Genomic DNA, 10,821 nt, shown 5'->3' with positions numbered 1-10,821 from the left:
TCCTCAGCTGAGATGAGAGGAGAGGGTGGGGGCGCTGGGGAATGGAGAAGGGAGTTAAAAGTGTTAAAAAGTTGTTTAAGGCTGTGAGCCAGGGAAGATATGAGAGATGAGAAGTAGGCCTATTTTGCATCAGCGAGTGAGGGTTTGAATGTGAGGAAGGATTGCTGGTATGCAGTGAAATGATCTTTAGAATGGGATTTCTTCCATCGCCGCTTAGCAGCCCTGGAAGCTTGTCTGAGTTCTTTGGTCAGGTTGGTGTGCCAGGGTTGTCTGTTACTTTTTCGGGTTTTGTTGTTTGTTTTACAACAGCTAGGGGCTGCTGTCACGGCCTATGGTATGTTGTGTGACACTTTCCTTCACTTGGTTGCCTGTGGCAACGTGTGGTGTTGTATTGCATGTGATGGCAGTGTCTCAGCCCTATGGCTGATCCCCAGGACATGATTGTCACACATGCCATTGCCCGCGGCAACAGGTGAAGTGTGTTTGTTTATGTGTGTATTCCCATTTAAGTGTCCGTCTTCCCTTGCCTTGTGTGTAAAGGGTTAATTCCCTTCTGTGTGTGTGAACACTGGGTGTGTTTTTTGGGTGTGGCTACTTGGGCCTATAAAGCCTCAGTGTTTAGCACGTGTCTGAGGGTTACTTCAGCCATGGTTAGCTGGAGCAGCCTCCTGTGTATTCCACCTGCCAGTGGGGGCCACCCTTGTGGTCATAGGTTTTATCTTGATGTTCACCTGATGTTTTCCTTTCTTATATGTTATTGCAACAATGGATGTCCTGGTTACCTGTGTGATTTGTGTGCTGTGTCCCTGAGTGTTTTGTGGACATTAGTTGTCATGCATGGGTTCCAGTCAGCGTGGCTGTGACAGGTATGTTTGGAACTACTGTAGTTCGCCTGTCATATCTGTATGTTGTATTTGTTCCCCATTCCTTGCAGCTTGGACAGTGAGACTCCTGTTCCTCCGCGTCCAGAAGGAACAGGTCGTCTTACCCTCACTCCTAGTTCAGGGACCGGTCGGAGGGTGAGTAGGGATCCGAGGTTCCTGAGCATGGGCCCTCCTACCTTCAAGGTTGGCCCATGCAGCTAGGAGTTAGGGATGGATTAGGGATGTTCTAGAAGGTGACCTGCTCCCCAATTCTCTCGTCCTGGCCGAGCAGCGGTTAACATCTTTGGGCATCGCACGGCTGAGGGTTTTCCCCATCCTCAGCCGTGACAGCTGCAGGTTGAGCATCCCTGATCTAACATCTTGAAAATACAGTACATAACCAACCACCATAGAAAAACAGTTGCTTATCTATCTAGTATGAATTCAATGCTATGAACAAAAACATAGGTTTCTACAGTGAACTATACTAATTATTAATGCAGCATGCATGCCATTTTGTTTGACGGACATGTGTTTCATGAGAAAATACTTGGTATTTTGATGAGATGAGAAAAGATATACCGTTAAAGGGGTACTCTAGTTTTGCAATTTTCAGCCTCAACTGACAGGAAACCACACGTTATCACTCACTAATAGAGATTGGTTATCTGTGATACCCCATTTTCCTGCACTCCATCGTGGTAATGTGACATTTTCTGCTGTGTTGGTTCCCTATATCGATCACGTCTTCATCTGTAAGGCTTGTAAGGCTCTGCCCTGTAGACACATCATCAGTGGCTTTGCCTCTCAGGGCGTGTTCTGCTCATTCTCCTGGACCCTGCACTGTGTCTTAGGGCAGGGTTTTTCCAATAGGGGTTCAAGCAGCCTTGAATCTGTGGTGTTCGAGCTGGGAGGGGAATGAGAGGCGGAGACCTGATACTACAGACACTCCCCGTCAGTACTGCACCGGGATGTAAACACAGGGTGCGTGTCGCAGATCGCAATTATGCTGGAGGAGTCAAAGTGCACTCAGAACGTCATCATCTGACTTTATATAATGCAGTAAGGTTGACTGCTGGTGTTTATTATTTTTATTTTTTTGTGCGTAATCGGAAAACCCTTTTACGTTACAATGGCCTCAGGGTTATAGTATTTTCAATGTCTAATGGCAGATCCTGGGCCACAACCAATTCACAGTGCCACACACATTGCCAATCTATGGCACATTAGAATGTCTTGAATCAATTAATATTCACATTAGTCCCTAAGGTGGAGCTAGCTCTTCGATATTGAAAAGGATGAGCAGATTTTTCTAAGGCAGGTTTCACACACACTGTTATTCATAAAAACACTATAATTTTATTTTATTTTTTTGCAGCCAGATACTTTAAAGGGTTGTCCAGTTTTTATTAATAAATGGATATGTATGCAGTGTATTATATATTTCAACATTGACTTAATAAAGCTTTTATTAAGTGATGGCCTATCCTAAAGATAGGCCATCATTAGCTGATTGGCAGGCTTCCGAAATTCTGCACCGCCACCAATCAGCTATTCAGGAGTAGCTCTGGCACCAGAAGTCATCGACACAACACTACTGTGTAATGAAGGGAGCTTGTAACTGCAGCACTACTCCCACTAAAGTCAACTGGAGCAGCACTGCAGTGACAAACTCCATCCACCACACAGTTCACAGAGCTGTGGTAGTCCACTGCTGACTTCTGGCTCTGCAGCTACACCCGAACAGCTGATTGGCAGGGGTGCGGGATGTGTTGGACCCCACCAGTCAGCTAGTGTTAGCATTCCATGCTCCAATGCTCTCCCTTCCCTACCCCTAGATCCAGTGACGTACTGGGTCTCTGCTAGGCGGAAGTGAGTCCAGTGGTGGAATCGTCACTAATCGGCAGGCTTTAGCGCTGCACTAATCTGTAAAACAGGCTAGGGCAGCGTTAAACCCTGCCCATTAGTGCCCATTAGTGCCAGTGAAGCCTCTGCCTAGCAGTGTAAAAATGTAAAAAAAAACGCCCTTGATGAAAAGCTCTGATGCTCATATCAGAGGGGCTGACTGGATGAAAAAGAGGATATGTCCGGGTTCAGCTCTGATCCTGGACAACCCCTTTAATAAAAGCATTAAGTCTATGTTTAAATATAAAATGCACTCATACATAATAGTTTTTGGTTTGCAATATTTTTGGGATTACTGTAATCTTTTCTTAAAATGCAGAATGGTAGAATAGTATGGTTATGGTGTTTTATTCTGGAGCTTTTCCCTTCGTCATCTCTATAAGACTTCAAAAATACAAGCACAGAATTACACCAAATGTAAAAAGCCACTAAAAACATCTGAAAACTCCATAAAATTACCTCAATAAAACCTGATCAAAATGTGAACGTGTAGGAAACCTTAAAGCTCTCATAGATATGTCTAATTAAGCCTGTACTTTTAGGGTATGACGTCATAGGGTATTGAGGACACAGTCGTGCTGCAGTTGAGTGCCGCACAGCCAATTAGGCCGCAGCTGCCTCTTATTTATCTAATGTAGACCGCACTGTATAGTCTGTCTGCAGTGTTAATGACTGCATGGCAACTTTAATACCACTTAGCCATTATCAATGGAGACTGGTTATACAGTGTGGTCTTCATTAGTTAAAGGGGTTGTGTCACTTCAGCAAATAGCATTTATTATAAAGAGAAAGTTAATACAAGGCACTTACTAATGTATTGTTATTATCTATATTGCCTCCTTTGCTGGTTGGATTCATTTTTCCATCGCATTATACACTGCTAGTTTTCATGGTTACCACCACCCTGGAATCCATCAGTGGTGGCCGTGCTTGCACACTATAGGAAAAAGCACTAGCATCTCAGGTGGCCGGGAGCACACATAGGCTGGTGCTTTTTTTCTATGGTGTGCAAGCACGGCCACACTGATGGATTGCAAGGTGGTCAAAACCATGAAAACGAGCAGTGTATAATGTGATAGAAAAATGAATCCAGCCAGCAAAGGAAGCAATATGGACAATCGCAATACGTCAGAAAGTTATATGTGTTACATAGAAACATCGAATGTGTCGGCAGATAAGAACCATTTGGCCCATCTAGTCTGCCCAATATACTGAATACTATGGATAGCCCCTGGCCCTATCTTATATGAAGGATGGTCTTATGCCTATCCCATGCATGCTTAAACTCCTTCACTGTATTTGCAGCTACCACTTCTGCAGGAAGGCTATTCCATGCATCCACTACTCTCTCAGTAAAGTAATACTTCCTGATATTACTTTTAAACCTTTGCCCCTCTAATTTTAAAATATGTCCTCTTGTAGCAGTTTTTCTTCTTTTAAATATTCTCTCCTCTTTTACCTTGTTGATTCCCTTGATTCTACATAATAAATGCTATTTGCTGAAGTGACGCAACCCCTTTAAATAAGAGGCAGCTGCAGCCTAATTGGCCACAGCAAGGCCATTTCCCCAGCGCCCAAAGGCTGCTCCGTACGGTTGTACCCTTAGGCTACTGCAACCCTGGCCCCCGGCTGCTAATGGCCACACTAATTTAATTGAGGTTTTACCTTCATATTTGTGCATCTGCCAGGGTTAGACAGGGCTGCAGCTGTCACCTTGTGGCTGACTAGTGGAAACCCAGCCTTAGGGCTTATTCACACGACCGTTGTTTTGGTCAGCATCTGAGCCGCATTTTTTGCAGCTTGGGTGCAGACCATTCACTTCAATGGGGCTGCAAAAGATGCGGACAAGCACTCCGTGTGCTGTCCGCATCCGTTGCTCCAATCCGTGGCCCGACAAAGTTAGGAGTCATGTCCTATTCTTGTCCGTTTGCGGACAAGAATAGGCATTTCTATAAAGGGCCGTCCATTCCGTTCCGCAAATTGCGGAAAGCACACGAGCGGCATCTGTATTTTGCAGATCCGCAATTTGCGCACCGCAAAACACGGCACGGTCGTGTGAACAAGCCCTTATTTGAATATTCTCAAAATAAACTGTCATATCAAGGATAATTTGTCTATTTTCTGCTGGATTACCACAATATATTGGACTAGCCTACTCTTTTACTACAAAATGCTGAGTATTGCTTTATGGTTATATTACAGCATTTGCTGCTCTGATTTACCATATTTTTCGCTCCATAAGACGCATCCCAGGTTAAGGCTACTTTCACACTAGCGTTTCTGTTTTCCGGTATTAACCCCTTCACGACTGCAATCTGTATATATACGTGATAGCTGCACATACCCCGTGCAGGTACCACGTATATATATACGTTCTGGCAGCTCTTTAATCCAAGTGCTGCAAAGCGCTTGGATTAAAGCTTCTGCCCCTGCCCTGTATGCTGTCACAGACAGCATACAGTGCAGTAATGCCGGCAAGGGACCAATTAGAGTGGCCCCTTGCCGGCAATCGATCCGAATGGTTAGTCTGTGCAGACTAACCAATCGGATCGCGGCAGTGTTAAAATGCCGGTTTCAGGCTCTGATCTGCGCTCTGCAGATCAGAGCCTGAAATCGGTAATGTGCCCTGAAGCCCCCGATCTGTGCCCCCTTCTTGTTCTTGTCCTTATCCTGCCCCCGATGCGGTCCGCCCCCTCTTGCCCCGATCTGTGCCCCCTTCTTGTCCTTCTTCTTATCCTGCCCCCGATGCAGTGCACCCCCTCCTGCCATTTGTAAAATGCTGCCCCACCTCCCCCTGTTTCCAGAACTGCCCCCTACCCCCTGCCCCCGATGCGGTCCCCCTTCTGTGTGTGATGGCGGTGGCTGACACTGCTGTAACCCCATAGATGCCGCAGTAGCGGCATCCTTGGGGTTAATAGAGGGAGCGGGCTCCCTCTCTCAACCATCAGGACTGCTGCGATTGCAGCGCCCGATGGTTGCCATGGCAACCGGACGCTTTGTAAAGGCGTCCAGTTGCCATGGCATAGGCGTCCGGTGCTGCCACCTACAGGGCATCTGATTGCAATGCTCTTGCATTGCAAAGTATAATACAAAGTATAGTACAACCATCAGCCCCACTGGATCTTCAAGATCCAAGAGGGAACTGATTAAAAAAAAGTGAAAATAATAAAAGTAAAAATAAATAATTAAAAATAAATTTTATTTTCCTATAAAAAAAACACACATATTAGGTGTCACCGCGTCCGTAACGACCATCTCTATATCACATCATCAACCCGTCCAATAAACACCATAAAAAATAGAAAATAAAAACGGTGTAAAAAAATAAGCCATGTTTGTCACCTTACATCACAAAAAGTGCAACACCAAGCAATCAAAAAAGCCGTATATATACCCCAAAATAGTACCAATCAAACCGTTACCTCATCCCGCAAAAAATGAGCCCATATTTAAGACAATCGCCCCAAAAATAAAAAAGCTATGGCTCTCAGACTATGGAGACACTAAAACATTTTTTGGGTTTCAGAAATGCTATTATTGTGTAAAACTTGAATAAATAAGAAAAAGTATACATATTCGGTATTGCCACGTCCGTAACGATCTGCTCTATAAAACTGTCACATGACCTAAACCCCTCAGATGAACGCTGTAAAAAAAAAAAAACTGTTCCAAAACAGCCAATTTTTTGGCCACCTTACCCCATAAAGTGTAATAATGAATGATCAAAAAATCCTATGTACCCAAAAATGGTACCAATAAAAACCACAACTCTTTCTGCAAAAAACGAGCCCCTGCACAAGACGATCGGTGAAAAATAAAAAACATATAGCGTTCAGAAAACCAATCTGCAAAATCTGCCTTCCAAAAACCATACGGTGTTCCTTTCCTTCTGCGCCCTGCCGTGCACCCTTACATCAGTTTACGACCACATGTGGGGTGTTTCTGTAAACCGCAGAATCAGAGTAATAAATATTAAGTTTTGTTTGGCTGTTAACCCTTAATGTGTTAAAGAAAAAAATGTAATAAAATAGAAAATCTGCTAAAAAAGTTAAATTTAGAAATGTCATCTCCATTTTCCTTTAATTCTTAATTCTTGTGGAACACCTAAAGGGTTAATAACATTTGTAAAATTGGTTTTAAGTAACTTGAGGGGTGTAGTTTCTACAATGGGGTCATTTATGGGGGGTTTCCACTATGTAAGCCCCACAAAGTGACTCCAGACCTGAACTAGTCCTTAAAAAGTGGGTTTTGAAAATTTTCTTAAAAATTTTGAGAATTGCTTCTAAACTTCTAAGCCTTGTAACATCCTAAAAAAATAAAATAACATTTCCAACATGATGCCAACATAAAGTAGACATATGGGGAATGTTATGTAATAAATATTTTATGAGGTATCACTTTCTGTTTTAGAAGCAGAGAAATTGAAATTTAGAAAATTGCAAATTTTAAAAAATTTGGGGTAAATTTGGGATTTTTTCATAAATAAAGGTGATATATATTGACTCAAATTTATGACTATCATGAAGTACAATGTGTCACGAGAAAACAATCTCAGAATGGCTTGGATAAGTAAAAGTGTTCCAAAGCTATTACCACTTAAAGTGACGCATGTCAGATTTGTAAATTTTGACCTGGACACTGGGGCATCAATGACCTTTGGTTATAAAAGGGTTAGGATCCGTCATAGGGTGAAGAAAGGCGGCTTCGGAATGCAATATTCTTCCTCTTAAAAACGTCTCCTTTATTTCATATTTGACAGCAGACACATTCACATCATATGCAGTGTTCGTTACCGCGTTTCAGACATATCGTCCTTATTCGTAACACTGTATCACGGTGAATCAAGAGGGGATGTTTCCGTCTCTCCCCAGCGTTTGGACAATGAGAGTATGAAGCCGTCTTATTACAAAAGGAACATAAATAATAGGGACAGTAAGTAAAAACGATGCAAAAGATCAGGATGGAAATATAAAAAAGCCGTATCAAAGGTTTACACAGCATCAAACAAAACAAAAGTGATTAATGTTAATACCAATGATTCTAGAAATATATTGAACCTATCTAATGTAAAATTAAGCAGAGAACAAGAGTATATACTATCGTTGGGTTTAAATTTTGCACCCACTGCACAATTTGATATGTTCAATACAATTCTGGATGTGAATAAATTTGTACGTAACTTGACTGTCTCTAGACATTACCATGATGTTCCTGCAGCTGCTGATCTCCCGCTGATACAAGAGAGTATACATGAAGAAATAAAAAACATATACAAGGACTTTATGTTCAATGAACAATTGTCCTTGTGTTGTCTTGCGGGACTTCAGCAGGAGCATGGAATTCGGGAATTGGCCAATGAGGGCAAGAAATTGAAAACACGTAACCCCCATTTTTATCCTATTATGTCTCGCACCACTAGTATCGATACATTTCAGGAGGTGTTAGAAAAGTTGAGGAAGACTACAAAAGGAGACTAATGAATGAGGTTAGAACTCAGGATAATTTAACTTGTTCTCAGCTTGAGGCTTTGTCAGAACTGCAAATCTCTGAGGAGATTGTAATTAAGATGGTGGTCAAGGGGGGAGCGGTGGTGGTTTTGGACAGGGACGTGTATAATAAGCAAATGTTGGATATGTTGTCTGATGCATCCACGTACAGAAAACTAGTAAAAGACCCTTTGATGGATTTTAGAAAACAATATTTGATGTTATTACAAAGAGGTTGAAGTATGGGCGTCTTTGAGGACGCAGAATACAGGAATCTGTGCGTGGATGCACCGGTAACACCAATAATGCATGCCCTACCCAAGGTTCACAAGCAGATCCACCCTCCCCCCTTGCGGCCAATAGTATGAGGGATAGGGTCCCTAACAGAGCGCCTGGGCAATTGGTTAGATAATATTCTACAGCCAATGGTCAGGCGTGTAGCCGGGGTTTCTAAGGTATACAGCAGATGTTCTAAGAGCTATGTACAACTTAGAATGGCGGACGGAATACAAATGGGTCACGGCGTCGTCGTGGCCTTATATCAATCTATTCCCCACAGGGTCGCTTTGTTGGCTATGGAGTTTCATCTACATAAATATACAAGACACAATGATGACTTCATTGATTATGTGTGTGAAACTGCAGAATTTCTATTGGTTCATAACTACTTCATGTTTGATGATGGGTATTATCTCCAGATACGTGGAGTGTCAAGGGGGGCGAAATTTTCGCCCTCACTGGCAAATTTGACAATGGCCTATTGGGAGGAGAAGTACATTTATAGTTCAAGTAATCTCTTTGGCTCTGGATTGGTCTGGTACGGCAGATACATCGATGACCTGCTCCTTATATGGGCGGGCGATGTGTCTGCCGTGCCGGACCTCCAGGGCTACTTGAACGACAATGAATATAACTTGCGTTTTACGTGCAATATGGAGAATACAAGCATTCACTTTTTGGATTTAACATTAACTGGCCATCCAGGTGAAGTAGTGTGTACACGAACCTTTAGAAAGGATACAGCTGGTAATTCCATTCTCAATGTTAAAAGTCACCATCCACTACATGTCATTAAGGCGATCCCTGTGGGTGAATATATTCGGGCTTTGAGAAATTGTAGCTCTCTATCCGTATTTGAGGAAGAGTGTATGTTGATTGACAGCAGACTAAAAAGCTGAAATTATCCAGATTGGATGCTCCGTAGAGGTAAAAGTATAGCATCGCAAAGAACGAGCTTTAACATGCTTTTTTGTAGTGTCGATGGTCACAAACATGAGAAGAATCGGGTCAAGGCAAGAGAGGAACAGGGTCGCGATAAGCAGGATGGGATGCCTACTCTGGTACTAACATACAGTAAACAATTTAGCAAAATACGAAGCATATTAAACAACTGTCTGCCAATTTTATATGACGATCAGATATTATATGATGCGCTGAAATCTGGATGTCATGTGGTTCCAAGAAGGGCTCCGACCCTGTCAAATACCCTGTCGCCTTCTCTCTTCTCTTCAAAAGTGAATGTTAAAAATAAGGGGAGCAGCTGGTTGAGTTACAGGGGCCTCACCAAATGTGGTGTTAGCCCATGTAAGACATGCAGCTATGTTGTCCCAAAGAAAAACTTTGATAATTTTGATCATTCTCTCACCTTTGTGATAAATAGTTATAGTAACTGCAATACCAAAGGTGTGGTTTATGTCATCTGCTGCACTGAATGCGATCTAATGTATGTGGGAAGCACTATACGAAAATTCAAAAATAGAATACTAGAACATCTTAATTATATTGCAAATCCCACTGCAGTGAACAGTTCATGCCCGCCAAACTAGACCTTTTTGTGCTTTTGCAGTGGAGAGAGTAAGTGTACCGACATGTGGAGGAGACCACCGCAAGAAACTTCTCCTCCGTGAAGCATATTGGATCTTCAGGCTTAACACGAGGGTTCCTGCGGGCCTGAACCTGAAGAAAGAACTCATGTATATATATCAATAGCTGGAAATTTATGCCATAGATTCAGCCCAAAATAACTTATAGGGATCCTGATGTAGTCATGTATAGCATGGTTCCAGGCCATAAGTGGTTAGTTACCATGTTTTGTATTTAAGATAGTGTAATATGTTGCCGTTCACACTGTGCGTTTTGTTTCTTAGCCATGGTATTGGAGCCCGTATATGAAGCTTGTTCATTGTGATCTAGAGATCTAGAATTGGTAAGGGTTAACCGGGTAGAAGACGAAATCCCAGTATGAAAGGCACGTGAAATTTAATGTGTATATGGGTAACAGGTGTTATCATGATGGAGTGACCAATGGAACATTTCTTCCCCTCCCCTCGTTTTGGAAGGAAGGGTTAGTTAACATTTAAATAAAGCTCTCCACCGTGATACAGTGTTATGACGATATGTCTGAAATGCGTTAACGAACACTGCATATGATGTGAATGTGTCTGCTGTCAAATATTATGAAATAAAGGAGAAGGTTTTAAGAGGATGAATATTGCATTCCGAAGCCGCCTTTCTTCATTTTTTGCTTTGCCGTACCTGGTACTCACCCAAAGGCTTCTGAATACGGG

Source organism: Bufo gargarizans, chromosome 2, assembly GCF_014858855.1.
Source record: "Bufo gargarizans isolate SCDJY-AF-19 chromosome 2, ASM1485885v1, whole genome shotgun sequence".
NCBI lineage: Eukaryota > Metazoa > Chordata > Amphibia > Anura > Bufonidae > Bufo > Bufo gargarizans.
The sequence above is the reverse complement of the archived record's forward strand: the minus strand, read 5'-3'. Positions refer to the sequence as shown.